At 37.5% G+C, this 17,326-nt stretch overlaps 1 long non-coding RNA gene across 2 annotated transcripts; it reads left to right on the top strand.

Moving 5' to 3' along the window:
- Positions 1-1,590: 1,590 nt before the first annotated feature.
- Positions 1,591-15,488, top strand: LOC112954499. Of its 2 annotated transcripts, none has more exons than XR_003250731.1 (3): positions 1,591-1,685; positions 6,681-6,868; positions 15,450-15,488. It is a non-coding gene; the product is annotated as an uncharacterized LOC112954499 (long non-coding RNA). The 2 variants fall into 2 exon arrangements; XR_003250730.1 differs by lacking the exon at positions 15,450-15,488 and adding an exon at positions 6,964-7,125.
- Positions 15,489-17,326: the final 1,838 nt, after the last annotated feature.

Genomic DNA, 17,326 nt, shown 5'->3' with positions numbered 1-17,326 from the left:
CTGTTCTGGTTAGACAGTATTTCTCTTTCAGGTCTAATAGCAAACAAAGTAGTAATATATATAAAAAAAAAAGCAATTGTTAATTTAACAATTTTTATGGTCTTGTTTTAAATTCTACATTCTGCACATTAAATTCTACGTTCTTCACATTGCATCAAATTCTGTAGTGGCAACTCCCTTGGTCCTTTGGCCTCAAAGATGCATTTAAAATATAGTCTTGCTCTCCACTGGAAAGGATTGTTGCCATAGGAGGAGGATCTCTTTATGATAAAAAGAGATGTAGTTATATATGCAGAGAGAAGCGATTTGTGGTTTGTAATCATGTATGACAGGTGAACAATTTAAATGTAATATGGCAAGTGGTCTGTTACATGCTGTGCTTCCAAGTGTGTGCAGTCTTGGTAGAGCAAGACTGAGACTTTCTCATTTATGGCATTAGGAGCCATGAGCTAAGAGTTCTGRGATTAAAGCTCAACAGGGATCTGATACTTATGGTGAACATGTACTTAGTTTGGTGAGAACAAAGCCCAGATATTCCATGATGGAAAAAAATGGAGAACTTCATTTGGAAGCARTGCTAGATGACAGCTYTATGTAGGAGATAATGTAGGGCATCTGAAATAAAAGCTACTTTTTCCTGGTAGTGTACTAGATACACCATGCTTCCAGTAACATCACTCTAGTCTATTTTAAGACGAGAAGTTGTGATAAATCTGTTACACCTTAGATCCCAATTATAAGAGGAMTCTAAAATTTGCTATAGTAGAAGTAAGTACGAACTCTAAATTAGCAGAAAGTCATTCCATTCACTGCTTCCACTAACAGGTTTAAGGTCTTGACTTTGCATAGTAATGAGATTATAGAAATGCCTGAAGGACAATTCTGGTATAAAACCAAATGCCCCCAAGTGAATTGAAGTTGCAAAAAAAAATCCCTTTCATCTTATTATTAATTGTATAATTAATGCATCCTGTGTACTGATAAGAATAATGCCATGTAATTAATTTTTAAGAATTAAAACCTTGCCTTTATCCAGTCTCATGGTCCACTTTCATGTTTATAGCTGTGAATATAAATCCTCTTATCTAATTATAACATGACTGGTTTCATTGTTCAAAAGGAACCGTTCTTTATTATTTCTTATTTTATTATGTTATATTTCATTTTATTATATTATATGATTTTCTGTATTCTTCAAAGAGGCAAAAGAAGACAAAATTTTAAGACTTCGGAAGCTCATCAGTGAAATTTTGTGCTGGTTTGGATAAGGTGTGATATTTCATTTGTTTTCTGTGTCTGTTTTTGTCTTCCATGATTACCCATTCTGTTTACAAAAAGGCTCAATTAGCATTTGAATAGTAAGCCAGAGAGCAGACAGGTTGAGAATTCTTATAGAACTAATTTGGCAGTCCTTCTCCTTCCCCCCACACCTCTCTCTCATAGCTTTTTCTTTCTCTCTAATCAAGCTGCAGTTATTAAAGCTAGAATAAAAGACCTGATTTTCCATTACATTGATGCATGCTGAACAGTGCCTTGCTTTGCTTTTTCTTTCAGCTATGCTAATTGGACTCAAAGGAAATATTTAGTTTATAATAGCAAATGAAGAATTCATTAAATTCTAGCAAGAAAAAAAAGTCAAGCAGTGGAACTGGACAGTATTTTTTGAACACATCCTCCCTTTCAAGGTACTTATCTTAATACTTACTTACAAATAGCAACAATATTACTTAATTTTCTAGCATAATTGCTTTGGGAAAAGACAATTTAAAATCTGGGAAAAGAGGCAGAGATTTCTTTACAGTGGCGCATATATATATATGTGTGTGTATATATATATATATATATATAAAAAGAGTGAACAGCTGATTTCAATGCAGTTGCATAGGAGCTTGTAAGGAAATAAAATGAACCACTGTGTCCAATGTCTGTCTTACTGCCCCTGGGGTAAATCAGGAGTGACTGCATTGAAGTCAGAACAGTTACCTTGACAAGAAAAGTCTCAAAGCCTGCAATTGCACAAGAACCATGTTTTACAGTAGATTGCCAGAGTTTTTGCCTCTGGTCATAGCTGTAGGTCTCAAGAATTGTCTTGCTGTGATTGTAGGTATGTTCAGGGAACTGATTCAGTATCTGGTGATTTTATTGTAGCTCTTGTGATTTATAAAAGGAAGTAAAGTAAGAATTTCTGATTCTGGATTATTAATTAACCTTGAGGTTCTCGTGTTAAACTAAGTAAATATAAAGCAGTCTCTAAAGCTAAGGTTCTCTAGTCAAGTTTTTAAGAATGATATTATGCTAGTTTAAGAAGAGCTAGAGGAACTGCAATGCTGGAGAGGTATTGGTTCATTACAGAGTCTTTAGAAGCTGGTCCAGAAAATAGTGTGTGAGGAAGCACTTGAACTTAAACTGGGACTACTGGAGCCTTACAAATATGAGGTTAAAGTAATGTTTAAATTGTTTACTGGACCAGGGATTTCAAGTGGCTTATGACTTTTAAGGACTATCTTGGAGATAGGGGTGTCTGGATTTTTCATGTAGAGGTCATGTAGACAAGACAATCTCCAGGCATCTGGAAAGCTAAAAGCCTCTGTTACCTCCGAGCAGCCTAATGCTGCTGTGCTGCAGCTGCCTTATTTAGGAYAGCCCTGAACTGCCCAGGTCGAGTCTGTGGCTGTTGGTGCACCTCTGCAGAGCGCTGCACATCATCTTGGCCATCACCCGTGTGTTACAGCCTACACCAACTGAAGTGCTTTTATGGACAGYGTATTACCAGAATCATCCATGGAGAAAGCACAGATGTTCTGTACCTTGCACAGAGCCCCCTCCCCTGTCTGCTTTGGTTCTCTGTCGCCTGTGGGAAGGTCTGCTGGCAGTTTCCCAGGTACAGGGCTTACATTGTGAGGCAGCCGGAGTGCCAGCTTGGGGTGCTCAGGAAGGCGGATTTCCTTAAGCCATGGCAAGCCCCAGGTCTGCCAGTTCTCAGCAAGTTTGCACAAAGTTGCAGGGCGGTGCATGCCTGGGGAGGGTGGGGACCAGAGCTCAAATCCACCTGCTCCTGCAGGAGATGCAAGGCTGGTTTTGATGGGAAGCTCTGGTGGGCAAGCAGGGGCTCCTCCCGCTTAGGCATTACAGCCTTGGCTYTAGGAAACATTAGGGGCAGCATTTGAGGGACTTACTAATGAACTGAAACAGTAAATAAAATGTGAGTTATTTTCCTTTAAAGCATCTGACACAGGATGGTATCTTTAATCTTTTTTTGTCTTTTTCAGTGCAGAAATGCCCCTTGCAGTGTTGGTTTCCTCAGGTGCTCATGTTGCTCTTATATCCTCATACAGTCCTGCTCATCTGCAGTCAAAAGGTGCTGCAGATACTTTGCACTCGTCAAATTACATGTGCTTTATTTAGACAGCTAAAGTGGAGATACCCAGATTGTGGTCTCGGAAAAAAAAAGATGATGTTTCTCGCAGAGAAGCAGAGTTCTTGTGAACCTCGGAGCACAATTTGTCTCGCAAGGGAGAGTGCCTCCTAGAGACGGAAAATTTGCCCATACTTTGGGCTTGGGTAGAAACGGCTTTGGGGTCTTTTCATGTATCAAAGAGAGACAGAAAGAGTTCAGAGCTGCTTGCTGAGGTCGGTCTGGAATTGTGGCGTGTTCATAACCAAAGCTCGCAGTCCTGGGGAGCAGCTGCGTGTTAGCACAACAGGTCAGCCACACATTTCCATTTTGCCTTAACCRGAAGCTGCAAAGTACCTTTTGCTGCCTTTCTGTAGTTATATAGGATATGTGTTCTTAGTCTGGGCGTTTGCTCACTTTGCCACGTGGGTCTTTTCCTTGGTACTCAGTGTTATGCAGCTTATACTCATTTGAAATAAAACATAAATACATTTTCTCTTTGCTCTATTTAATATATGCTGTATTCTGTGTAATTTTCAAAATATGGGGGCACTATTTTGAGCAGATACCGGTAGAAATGGAAACAACTCAGCTAAATGATTACCCTGAGACCTCTAAAAATGTTTACTAAAATGCATATTTCTTTTCAAATTATATTTTAATAGAATTTATTAGCATTGTGTACTTAAAAGTGTATCATCCCAAATTCAACCACAAAAGRTGATTTAAATGGATGCATTTTGTTTCCAATTGCAGTTTGCACTGTGTCCCATTAGAGCTGCAAGAACTCCTAGCTCTGGGTAACAGAGATGCCACAGCCAGTCGTCTTATGCAGCAGGTAKCCTGCTTGCTTTGTAAGCCTAAGAAGGGATTTGCATCGCTTTGAATCACTTGCAGGGCAGCCATGGTCATCAGAATACTCTGCATTTCTCCAAAAGTGCATAAATATTCGACTCTGCAGTGTGAAAAGTGATGTGAGGTTTTATTTAGCTATTTCCTAAACAGGAGGCATAATGGTAATCTAAAAGTGAAAACAAAAGCAAGCATACAAAATGACATCTGCCCAAATGTATTTTCTGAGTTAAACATTTTATGAATGTTTTTGTGAAAATAACAAATGAAGTAATGGTATAACTAAAGAACAAATCACTCCACACATTTATTAAGAGGTGAGACCAAACTCTGTTTGGCAGATGAAAATGCTCCCTCAAAAAGGGAAGTCTGCTTTTCCCATTACCAGACTCACTGCTGTGCTTTCAACAACACACCTAAAAACTGCAAAAGGCCTTAGAAATCCCTCCCCTTGAGAAATGAGAAATTCCACACTTTATTTCTGCTCCCGTGAGCGTTAGAAACAGCTGGGAAGCCCCCGATAGCGGGTGCTCACACCGGCGTTTTTGCCAGCTTYAGTTCAGTGCAGACGTTCATGAATTGCAGTCCTGTTAAAATTCATGGCAGCCGGCTACAAATCCATGTGCTATAAACAACCTTTGAGGAATGACAGAAAGTTGTGCTTGCTTCTATCATCAGCTAAAGCCTCTGCTTTTCATATCTAGCCCTCTCTAATTATCATCTCGACAACTGGAGTTYCTTAGATCTACTGTTAATTAGCTTGAGCTTTTCAGGGCTGAGTTGGGACTGAAAGAGTGATGCTTAGGCTGAGAGGAAAAAAAAAAAAAAAAAAGCCTTATTTTTGAATCTTTTCAAATAGAATTGATAGAAATGACCAGAATCAGGAGAGCTTAAATTATGAATGGGCAATTGAGGAAAAAAAGCATGGCCATTTTGTTCTTCTTATTAAGAAATAGAGATGAAAATGGAGGTGAGGGAGGGTCTTGTGTGGCAGAACTTTCAAGGCATAGGTCAAAATGGTCAGAATGTAGCTAAGGTCTAGTCATATGTATGCTGTAATGAGATTTCCAGATTCATTTTGTTGAGTAACTGAAAATTGCTCTTCAAACAAAACAGCTTTAAAAAACATAGGTCCTGCTTCTGCAGCCAAATATTTGCAATTAATGCCAGGCATATGGGTAAATGTGCTCCGCTTAGAAGGGCAGCTTGTGTTTATGGAGTAATTCACATGCCTGCATGGGTGACGATGGGTCACGCCTTCAGCGTGACCCTGACGTGCTCCTAGGCAAGCGCTTAACTTAGCTCCCGTTGAATTCAGCAGAGCTAATTGCAGTAGGGAGGTTAAGCRTGTGAAAATCTTGGCCGTGCTGTGATCTTGGTAATCCAGACCTAGAGTTTGTTGCAGAACTTTGACTTCCAGCAGCTGTGAGATGCCAAGTGCCATYCTTCGCACACACAGCTCCTCCACCAGCATTGAACAAAGCACAGAACGCCACAAAGATTGCAATTATTTAAACAGAAAGTGAGTTTTAAGTTGAATCTGATTGCAAATGAAAGTTTCATTTCCATCGAATTTGTTTTAGCCTGGGAGGCTTTGTGATAACTTGTACAGAAATGCTGATTAATGATCATCATTTACAAATAAATGTTTTCCCTGCCGTGCCAGTGGGAAAAATGTTAATATTTATKGCTTGCCAGCAAAAGGTTTTCAGCAGGGCTGTCAACATAACTGAAAATGCTTTACAGTGTTAAAGAAGATTAAGCTGACAGCGAGCCATTTTCTGCTGTCACATGAACAGCCTTACATGAGGTTTATTTATTGAGTCAAGTGAAAATTAATTACATATATCAAAGAAAAAAAGTGTTGATTTAATTTGAAGATTTGTTTACCTTTATTTGAGCAGTTTAAAGCTCTTTTCAAGATGAAGTATTTTAATTAAGTGAATTAATAAATTAAAGTGATTCAGGGTCATTTTCTAAGGCAGAGTCGTTATAACTTAAGAATAAATATTATGCAAGTGTGTAATTAAGTGACAATTAATTATCAATCCCAAAGCCGACTGTATCACATAAATCTTAATGTTGTTTGGTAGAGGGAAACATCACAGAAATAGTGCAGCTAATATTCATTATTTTAAAATTAGTGTCCTCTTAGAGGCTGTGAAGAGGTAAGTTATTTTCCAGTTTGATGCAAGCAAAGTTTCAGCTACTCCTGCAAAAACTGATGGATGAGAATTGGCTAGAGTATAATAGAAGAGATAAAAGCTACCACAAGTTTGTTACAGCCGTTTCACTGCCAGCAACAGTTCACAAAAATATATGCTGGTCACAAATATATGGAAGGGTTATGTGATATTGTTGTAAATAAATTAGCTTTTCTCCCTTAGAAGGAGAAAACAGAGTAATTTCTGTCTCTCATTTTCTTTTTCTGCAGGAACAAGATTTGTTTAAGGCACAAATTCCAGTCTGTACAGATGCTATCCTGAATTTGTCTGAGAGATCTTCTTAATTTAGCGCTCTGCCTTTGGATGTCCTGGGAATTATTGCAAGAGCCTTAGTAACAGAAAAGTGCAATCCAGACTTACACTGGAACACATGGGATAACTAGTTAGAAAATCCAGGGTAAGATAAAGCAATATGTGCTTTTCAGCTTCCTAGGCGTAAGCCGTGTCCTTCTAGTTGTCCAGACCACTGAAGCTCAAATTTTTATTTCACAGATCTTTCAAGGCTTAGAAAATAGCCTTGTGCCTTCCACCTGAGCTTGGGCTCTGYGCTGATGTTGGTGCCACTATCCTATAGAGACAGAATTTTGAGTTTTGAATCTCTTCAGGCAGAGCAGGGAACTGTACCATGGTATCTATATGGTAGGTGACTTCTTATATAAAAATGAGATGAGTTGCACATCTAAGGTGTTGTCTGAAAGAARGACTGACCCCTGCTCAGTTTTAAGCCAGAAAGATAGTGCCACCAACAGCAGCCTCTTCTGGATGGGCTTGTAGTAGCACTTTCTGGTTGACATTTTAAGAACAAGATTGATTTTACTCAAAGTTAGAMTAAGTTATATTTAGCTTGACTAAATTATGTTTTAAATATAACTTCAGGTCACGCCTTGCTCAGTGTCTGGATAGTTCTGAATCCCCTTTCAAAGAGCTAGAGGAGGATCCCAGACACTGGAAAAAGCACAGAGGGGGAGATTTGGATTTCACTGTGGCCACCAGGTATCTAAAAATCTCTGTGCACTTTGATGTGCTTTTAGTAAATTGAGATCACAAAAATTGCTTACATCTGGGGTGTTGTGAGAGTACAGATAGTGAAAGCTTGTGAGGGGCTTAGGTATTAAAGTAATGGAGACTGTAGAGGGACCAAAGATTGATGTATATTCTGAAAGAAATATCTAAAGGAGCCTGGGGATAACCTAGCTCCATTCAATCTCAAGAAGGAAAGGGAAATAAAAGCTGTAATACAAAGCTGTAAATAACAGAATTGCAGTAGTCATATTCTTTTGTCCTCTAGGCCCTCCATATACTGGCACCATTGTTTGCTTAGAGGAGGCAGAGTTTTTCTCATGCTGTCAGGTTTGATGGTATCTACTTCAGTAAACTTCACAGGCTACTCACTGAGTTAAGTATATGTTGAAGAGACAGAGAAAAAGAGGTCAACATGGAGTCAGCAACTRTTTTACAGACCTCTGAGAAAGGCAAGGGAGAAAAAAAAACTGAAAAAAATAGTTTGGAGCAAACCTAACATAAAAAGTCATGAGGTGATGCAAACTATCAGCAAAGCATATAGATGACCTGAAATAATGCTTCAAAGGATGTTATTTACTAATGGCCATATGCTAATTTTACTAAATGAAAAAAGGCATGCGACTTGGTTACCTGGAAATTCCTTATGCATTATACCATTTAGGAGGAGAAACTGGTCTTTACAATGAGAGCAGTCTTTACAATAAGAGTTGGTGTATGTACAAACAATATGTACATGACAAGCCGTCCAACAGGGAATGCTTTTCATGAATTCATTCATCTCTGAATGCAATTTTCTAAGTTCAAAGGGAGGAGTTTTAATATAGAGCACCATGTTTTAACACTCCAACCAGAACTGTTCATTATCTTCAAATTACTTTATGAGTTAAGAACTTCAAGGTGAGATACATACAGATTTTTTGGGGCAAATTCTATTAATTGTATAGCTCATTGAAAGGCATGGGCTCATAGTGTGCAGACAAGTGAGAGAAGACTAAGGAGTGACTTATACAGAAAGTATACTTTGTGTTGCAAACCAAGTGAAAGAGTGATGGGGATAAAATGATCAGCTGGAATAATTTTGGGGAAAGGACAGTGATATTTTAGCATTAAATAATTTGTCCTTTAGAGATTCAGAGCAGGAATATGACATAGGATGCTGCAGAGGGAAGGGTGAGCAATCCTTTTTAGATTTGTCTTTTAAAACATAGCAAGCTCCCATTTCAGTATAGATTCATAATGGAAGTTTCTTTCATCTATGAAGATTTAGAAAGACAAATGAGACGGGGCATTACAGGAGTGAACTGAAAGTTACTTAGGGAATTCATACTGAGGGGAAGAAAAGAGCAAGTGGGAAAGRCGGATACTTCCCCAACTTCTCTCTYGCTATCGCAACCTTCTTAATCTGCAGAGATAACAGAGGAATCTCATTTTCTTCAGGCATGTTTTCAGGCAGTCAGCTTAGAATASTCATAACGAATTCCACTTCTGGGTAAGGTTTGATTAAGGGGCAAATGACAGACTAATAGTCTGTTTAGACAAAAGTTTTGTAAATATACATTTATATAAATGAAGCTCTCTTTGAACCAGATGTATTTTCTGAATGAAAAGACGGGCAGATTGGAGAGGAGAGGTTGAGAAATATGTTTTTTTCATTCAGAAGTGGAAACAATTCCRATAGCAAATGCAAGATGCAGTGTCATTTTGGCAGTTCAGACAAGTCTGATTGCTTCATGCCTTTCTTCTTTACGAAACATCTCCATCCAGTTCTGTAGATTTCAACTGAAGCAGAAAGACAATTTCTGAAAGACTGAGACTTTATTTATACTGCTGAGGTTGTTATTCCTTTTGCTTACTGTGTAGTTGCACTCCCAATGAATTCACAGGATCCAGGCTGGCAGGGGTTCATGTGCGTCTGAATGTGGTGCTGATGTTGTCATTTGGGCTTCTAGARGATGTGTCCACCATGGGCAATGCCTTTCAATTTTTATTGTCTGAGCCAATGGAAGTTTGCAGAATAGACCTTAGCCAGAATACATTATTGAGATGATCATACCAGTTTCAAAAAAAATGTGATTTTTAGCAGTATCTTATGTTCAGTTTAAAAGAATATATTTCCAGTTCTTATGGCTGCAAAGGAAATCTTGACAACATGTGTCACACACAGCTAAATATAATTAACGCTGTCTTGCGTCACCTTGCATCAGTATCTYCTTTAGCCAAGGAAGAGCTCTCTGATCTCATCCTCACCCCCAGGACAGTCCCAGCATCCTGCTGCACTTCAAAGCTCTCCCCATACCTCTGCTCCCATCCTCAGCTGCTTGGAGGGCTTCAGCTCTCCCCTTTCTGCCTTGGTGGGTTATGCATTTCTTATTTTCGGCACAATTCAGGGTAGCAGGTTAGYTTTTTCACTATTTCTATATTTCTAGATCTCATGGCCCTGTCTCTCTCTTTTTCTCTCTTTTTTTCTTTTTTTTTTTGTTAAGCCATTAAATATTTGCACATTTAGTGGTGTCCAGATGTGCTGACAGCAGTGCGCTAAAGCATGTTTTTCGGCCTAAAGTTTTTAATCTGGATTTTTGTTTGTGAGGAAAAACATTCCTTCTAATCACTGTTGGGAGTTAGAAAAGCTTTGAACACTACAGTCTGTGCTGCTACCTGCTGTCAAATGTTCTTCCTTCAGCRTTTCCCCTCACTTTATTAAATCTCTTTGGTACCATTCCTTGTAGTGCTTGAGAAAGACAAATGTAACCTGGAAATGTATATTTCCTTCACAAAGTGAAATAGGGAAAGTTTGTGGGTTTTTTTTTTTAATATGATATGAAGATTTCTCACATTTGAGGTTTAAAACTGCATTAAATTGCCTTCTATAATATTGGTATCAAGTGTAATCAGAAGTCTTCTACGTGTTTTAGCAACTAAGCAAAATAAAATGTCACAGTCACTTTCTGAGGTCATAGATTCCCTTGTTCATTTTGTTTATATAGAATGACCATCCATAAAAGCTTTTTAAAAATTAGTATCAGTCCGGGTACTGGAAGATGAAAGATCTGTGTTTAATCTATACTAATATCAGTATTAGTGTGGGCTTCATATATTTTTCCAAAGTATTTCAGTTTTCACTGATGTGAGAAGGCTTTTTCCATAAGCAGACAAGCCTTTCTCTCTTGAGCTAATATTTCTGTTCATGCTGTCAATTGAGGTCCAGTGTTTTGTGATATGAAAGACTGGTTCATTAGCAGCTAGACAAACAACTCATTCCATATAGGTTGATTAGCAGCTGTCCAGCAGTAAATGTCAGTACATTATTATTTGYGTGTTATGAAGCAGCCTCTGGAAGTTACTATAGCATATGTAAATTTAGAAAGAAAAGATTAATATAAAGTAGTAATATTAAAATWTTAAAGGGCTTGTATTTTCCTGCTGTATGTGAGCATGTTTTTTATTTATATATACCCCTTAAAAATGTCATACGTATATACTTGTTTGATAGGTATTTAACCAGGGAATTATGTGTGTGTTTTAAACTGTGTTCAAGTTTGCTGAGCATCTGTTAGCATTTAAAACAATTAAGCTATATAAGAAGCTTCATGAAAAAAATAAAACCAAAATTAGTCATTGGAAGACTTTTCATCTTTTCATCTCATAAAGTAGGGGTTAGGCTTTTTCTATCTCTCTAGTTGTTTAAATGTCATCACATACTCATCAAATGAGGATAAATAAAATGTTATTGTGACTGTATTGAATGATGTTTTCATGTGAAAAAACAAGGCAGTCTCACCTTATTATTGGGTTCACTTTAGTAGATTCAACTTGGGACTCTTCAAAGTGACACCAAAACCTTTATGAATAGGGAATTACAACTGTATCATCATGTTGGATGTCACTCTGTTCAAACACCAATGAAAAATCTTTGTGCAATCCCTTGGTAAATAATTAATTTCCCGTCCAAATATATGTCCTAAGATGCACAATTTCAAGAAATATTTTATCATTGGCCTTGCTGTGCTGAAAACAGTGGGGTTTTCTTATTGTTTTCTCAAAAACAAAATAATGGTTATTTTACATGATTATCTTCATGTATGTAGATGCACATCCATTGCGTATGTATTTTATATACATATATATGTGCACATATATATGCACCTCTCAAAAAGGAAAGGGTAGCTCCTAGCAGTACCATAGTATGTGGACATCAATGTAGTTTATTTGTTGTGCTGTAGAGACTGAGATGTCCTGGGTAGGTAGTTTAAAGGACTAAGTATCAATAATGCTATATGCCTCTATGCTCAGTAGATTTTAAGAAGCTCTAGTTTACTGTATTTTATATACTTTTTATATACTGTAGTTTACTGACTTTGCTCTTCCAACATAGAGTGAGAAAGAAACAGATGAACATTCTGTTTGCTAAAGGTGATTTCCTTCAGTTTTCCTTTTAAAAATAATGAAGTGCTCACTAGCTTGGAGATGTTGCCCAGTAGTACCTCACCACAATGAATTATAAAAAAGTAGTAATTCAATGTAAGCTGTAATCACTGTGTTCTGTGATAAGATTAACACTCATAGCATGATATAAAATAGATTTATCTGTGTATAGCACATCTCAAAAATGCTTGCAAGGTAAGTCTTTTAATGAATACTGTCCTTGTTCAGAAGCACTGAAAGTCACAGCTATGTAAGGCTATTCTGAGACAAAAAAAAAAAAAAAAAAAAAAAGTTCATTTAGCTGTTTCCTTTCTCCTTTTCCTTTCTTTTTAAGTCCGCACTGTTGTGAAATATTTGAAATGATTCCTCTCCTTAGGAACTTGGAGCACTAAAGAAGTTCTTCACTGAGGACAGACTGTGACAGTGCTCTGAAAGTACCCAATAAAGCAATAAAATCTGAGAAAATGTTAAGAAAATAGAGAAATTTAGGAACAGTTTTCTCCATGTGAAATAGCAATGCCTTTTCCTGACTGGGACAGGAACATGAGAGACTTTAGGAAAAAGGAGACCTTAGTGCACCTAAAGGAGGTCCTGATTACAGGACCAGAAATTGGGAAACAGTTTCATAAAAACTCAAACATTCCCTAACTTCTWTCCTCATCATTCACTAAAGGATTTGTGTTCTCCATGTGAAGTGTCCTCTGACATATCCTTGATTAATGTTTTTGACACATTTGAATGTAATTAATCGTAGGGATTCTAACAAGTGTATTTCTACTTTCCATATTTTTATATAGAGATTCTCTGTAGTGGCTTGCCTCACTTCCAGGCCCTGAAATGTGTGAGTTTTAAGGACTGTTTTGTGTTCCTCTGACGTCTTGGAAATAATACGATTTCAGAATGGCCCAATTTCTCTTGCTTAGTGCATCTCTGGAGAACGATATTGTAATGGTTTATTGTCAGACTTCTTGAAGCCCAGTTCATGTGATTACAGGCTTTCTTGATGTCAGAGCTCCCGTCTCTTAGACCTTGCAAACTGGTCGTTGCAATCCAAGGTCATAACTTTCTGTACTAAAATGATTTAAATGGGGTAATGGAAGCTTTCAGTGTTGAGCATTTACTCGGTTGTCTGGCAGAAAAAGGACAGGGGATTCGGCGTCCTCCCCGATGACTGCTCCGGAATTGGTGGATGCCTTTATGTCTGAGTGTGTGTTGGCCACTCAAGGACAAAGCGTTAAAAAAATAAATGATTGGGGTCTTGGACAGTGTCACTCTTGCTTGGGGAAACAAATCTCTTGAGCAGGATGGTTGGTTGCTCTTTAGACAGCAGCCAAAGGCTCTGTTGCAGCGGTTCTTGCAGCACTGGCTTCAGTGTTGCCGTAATGATTCTGTGATTATGCAGAACATGTTTTAATTATATTGTGTATGTGCTGTATGTTTGTGCTCTGCTGAGCTACCTGGTYGTGTTTTTTACCAGAAAGGCAAAAGAATGAAAATGTGAAAAGATAGACTGCTTTTAAGGGCACTATTTCCAAGTAGGAATACTGTAGATGCCTCCTTCCTATGTGTACTCTAAGGCAACTGATTTCAGTAGGATATCGTCAGATTTTCCTTCTTTTTATGGGGGCATGGGGTATTTTGTATTTACGTATTAGCTTCTCTTTCCCAAGACACATCTCCATGCTTAGTGCAATCCTTAATGGACACGGAAGCTTTCCTGTCTACACGGCTACAAAATATAGAGTGACTTTACAAAGCGCTGCCTTCTCAGTTAGGCTGACAGGCCTTGCAGGACAGCTACCTAAAGAATATATAATTCTTTGCCTTATTTAAATATTTATTTCTTATTCCAAGGATAAGGATGGCCTATTTCTATGGTCATGTTTTTGTTTGTTGAACAACTACTGTTTCATTCCCTATTATCAGCCAACAAGAAGAAAYTGCACGAACTACGTCTCCTTTAACTACCCCTATTCAACTGTAATGAATATACCATCCACTCAAGCCACACATTTTTGAAAAACTAGGATCATAGAAAAGCAGGGAAAAAAAAAMCCTTTTTTCTTTTTTCTTCCTTTGAGCTGAATCAAGAGAAAATAGAAAGGTGCATCTAGCAATGTGGATTAACACACATGCACAAAAACTTTCTGAAARAAAATCTCTCTGAAATGGAGAAAAAAAAGTTAAACTTTGTATTTACTGTCATAGATATTTTAGGGAAGTTTGATAGCACATTTACAATTTCTATTGTAAAAGACCATTGATCAAAAATTCACAAACAGCTTTTACTCTGGGAGTTCTGCTCATTTATGCAGTTTCTTAACCTCACACTTTAACAAATCTGTCTTGATTTTGTGGCAATGAACTTAGAAGTGAAAGATCAGTCGCATTTACTGTAGAAGTGAAAGTTTCTGTATTAGGAGCACTGGCTGGACTTGACTAGACCACCTCCAGAAGGGCATCTCTTCTGAAATAAGATGAAAAGTCAGACTGATTGCTCTTTCATGTGTCAAGGGGGGTAAAATTCTAGTGAACTGTGCAGTAACTGTCTGTTTCCAACTGTGTACTGAGATTAAAATATCATTTTAACTGTGATCACTGCCAATCTGAAACTTCAATAGTTGCTCCTTAGAGCAGTGGATGCATTCATCCCACATGCCACAAAACATCCAGCTCTTTCCCTGTGTTCCTTTTGCTATTTTTAAAAGATCACTTGAAAAACCTAATGGGAAATAAAAATGTATACTCATTTGGATATAATGGTATTTTACATGTTACTAAATAACATTAGAAATTCAGATTAGTGCAGAAATAAATATTAAAATATGATAGGTTGCTAATAAAAAAACATATTGGTTGCATCTATAAATGCTTAGTTTTAGTAATATGAGAATGATTTATACATGTGTAATATAATAATACAGGAATAAAAAAATGAGTAGTTCAAGAAATAATGCTAGAAATGGAGCTAATCCACAAATTATATGATTTGGGATTAAGAGGCTTAATTAAATAATGATCAAACCTTTTTTTCCTAATAAACACAAGACTTCCAGCCTGGAATCTTCAGCCATGAAATGTATTTAGATGTTCACACAGTTGAGGTAAAACCGGGCCACTCTGGATAGGTGCCATTATATCACCCTCATTAGCTGAGTCAAAATAAATGCTTGGTAAAGGTGCAAAGCGACAGTGAACCAACAACTCTTCTGTTTAAAATAGAGTTTCCCAATTATTGCATTTAAATTCAAGAGTGAGTGATGTTTCTTGAATCAGTCTAAATATGTAAGTGAATTTTCTGAGATGGCTTCTCCTGTGTGAGAGAAGCATTTATCAAAAAAAAAAAAAAAAAAAAAAAAAAAAAAAAAAANAGACAGAGACCAAATAGAACAAAAGAGAATCCCCATTGTGATAGGCAGTAAAGGATATTCTACTAATACCTGAGCTGAACTCATCTGATTGGGGCTACTGGTGTTAATCAGCAATCTTGGTAAACCAATTCCATCCTGAGTGTTTGTAATTTCTATTTACAGGATAACACCATTCCGTACAAGTTAAATATGGCTTTTTGATATTCATAGAATTTTTTTTAAAATGTCACTGAAATTATCTCAGAGGAGCAGATCTGACAGGTCAATCACTGCAGATGGTAAGTGCTTTGTTAATTATACAGAAATTTAGAAACAATTGTAGAATGTCTTGCCTCCGGAGAAATTTCTCTCCTGCTCTGTTTGAGGGTAGATTTCCTCTACTGAATTAATTTTGTGTTTCTGTGCTGATAACAATCTCTCTGCTGCATTGTAGGAATAACTCCTTGCTCCTTGTTCAAATATGCAACTGTAAATAAGCAGAGGATATTGCAAATAAACAATGCCATTCTTGTTAAATAATGCAATGTGTGTAATTAGGATGGTGCAATTACAACAGTATACAGCTCTCAGTGTAACAATTAGTTTTTCAGTAAAACGTAATTTGTTCCAATGTAAATGTTTTCCCTCAATTCAAAACATTCCCTTGAGTTGTTACAATAATAAGCCTATTGCTACGAATATATGCAGTTGCACTGGAAATTCCAATACACAAATCAAAGAAGACAGCTACATTATAATAAGCAGCGGGAATTATCCAGTCAGAGCAAAAAGATATCAGTACTATTTTCTGAGGGAAAAATATGAAATATGTCCAAACCTGCGTCTTCCACTTCCAGTTTAAACCCTGTGTTGCTGAATGCTTTTTGTTTCAAATCTTCCTCTAAAAAAAAAAAAAAAAAATAAAAAAAAGTAAACCAAGGTTCTGGTTTCCTGCGTTAGTCTTTAGCTGTGTTCCCTTGTCCTCCCTGGGATGTGGCTGCATTCCAGTGTTGTGGAGCTGGAGAGATGCCATTGCTGTCACTGCACAGGTGAGGAGCTCAGGTGTACAGAGCCCAGCTTTGCATGAGATGAATATCAGAAGTTTGCTAAGAAATAGGGTGTTAAACCTGGCCCTGCTCTGTTCTGTGTTGGACACATTATCCTCCTCGATGGATGTGTTGGTCGCGGTGAGGTGTTCACATGCTACCAATGTGCAAGTGGCAACTTGGCTCTGCAGAATCACCAGCACCTGCAAGGGAAAGGGCAGCTCTACTTAATAAGTGCAGATGGCTGGGCACTATCAGCTTATTCTTTGAAAAGCCAATTGCCTGAGCTGGAATTTAAAATCTGTGAGGTTTTTTTGCCCTCTTAGTACTAAGCCTTTGCAAACCTTGGATTTTTTTCCCTTTCTGAATTSTCCTCTCTCTGTCTGGCAGGTGTAAGTTACGTGGTCCAACTGCAAGCTCAYGGTTATCAGTTACTTGTAAATAACACAGCGGATGCAGTGAACAATTTAAAGAAAAGATACACAACAGTAGTAATGTGCAATGATTATAGGGTAGGTGCTGCATTAAGCATTGTCTGATTTGTTTAAGTCATTGCTAATGAAACATCACAACTGATTAAACTGGGAAGAAGAGCAGTTACCTATGAACAGATACTGGTTCCTTTTAGGGTTCCAAGGCTTTTTTATTTCTGTTTCTAAAAATGCAAGATATAAGCAAGGCAAACAATATTATTCTATTAACTATAAATCATGCTAGAAATTCCATTTTATAATTAGTGGCATGTTCTAGATAGATTTTTCTAACTTAATTATATGTATATCACCACTTGCCTTTCCCTGAATTCTAATGAAGTGAAGACAAGGGAGAAAGAGCAGGAAAAAATACAATGGACCTTTGTAAGTGCAGTGGAAGTGGATTGGAATTTACGCTCATCCTGTAACTGTATTTGTGCCTTCACTGAATAACAGTAATGGTGATCAGAGCAGAAATGATCCTGGGCCCTGGTGCTTTCAAACTGCTCACTAATCACTATAATTCAGGAAAAAAATGGGG

The sequence above is a fragment of the Nothoprocta perdicaria genome, unplaced genomic scaffold (assembly GCF_003342845.1).
Source record: "Nothoprocta perdicaria isolate Ctin4 unplaced genomic scaffold, notPer1 scaffold_5, whole genome shotgun sequence".
In the NCBI taxonomy this organism is placed as follows: domain Eukaryota; kingdom Metazoa; phylum Chordata; class Aves; order Tinamiformes; family Tinamidae; genus Nothoprocta; species Nothoprocta perdicaria.
This window is presented reverse-complemented; position numbering and strand designations above follow the sequence as displayed.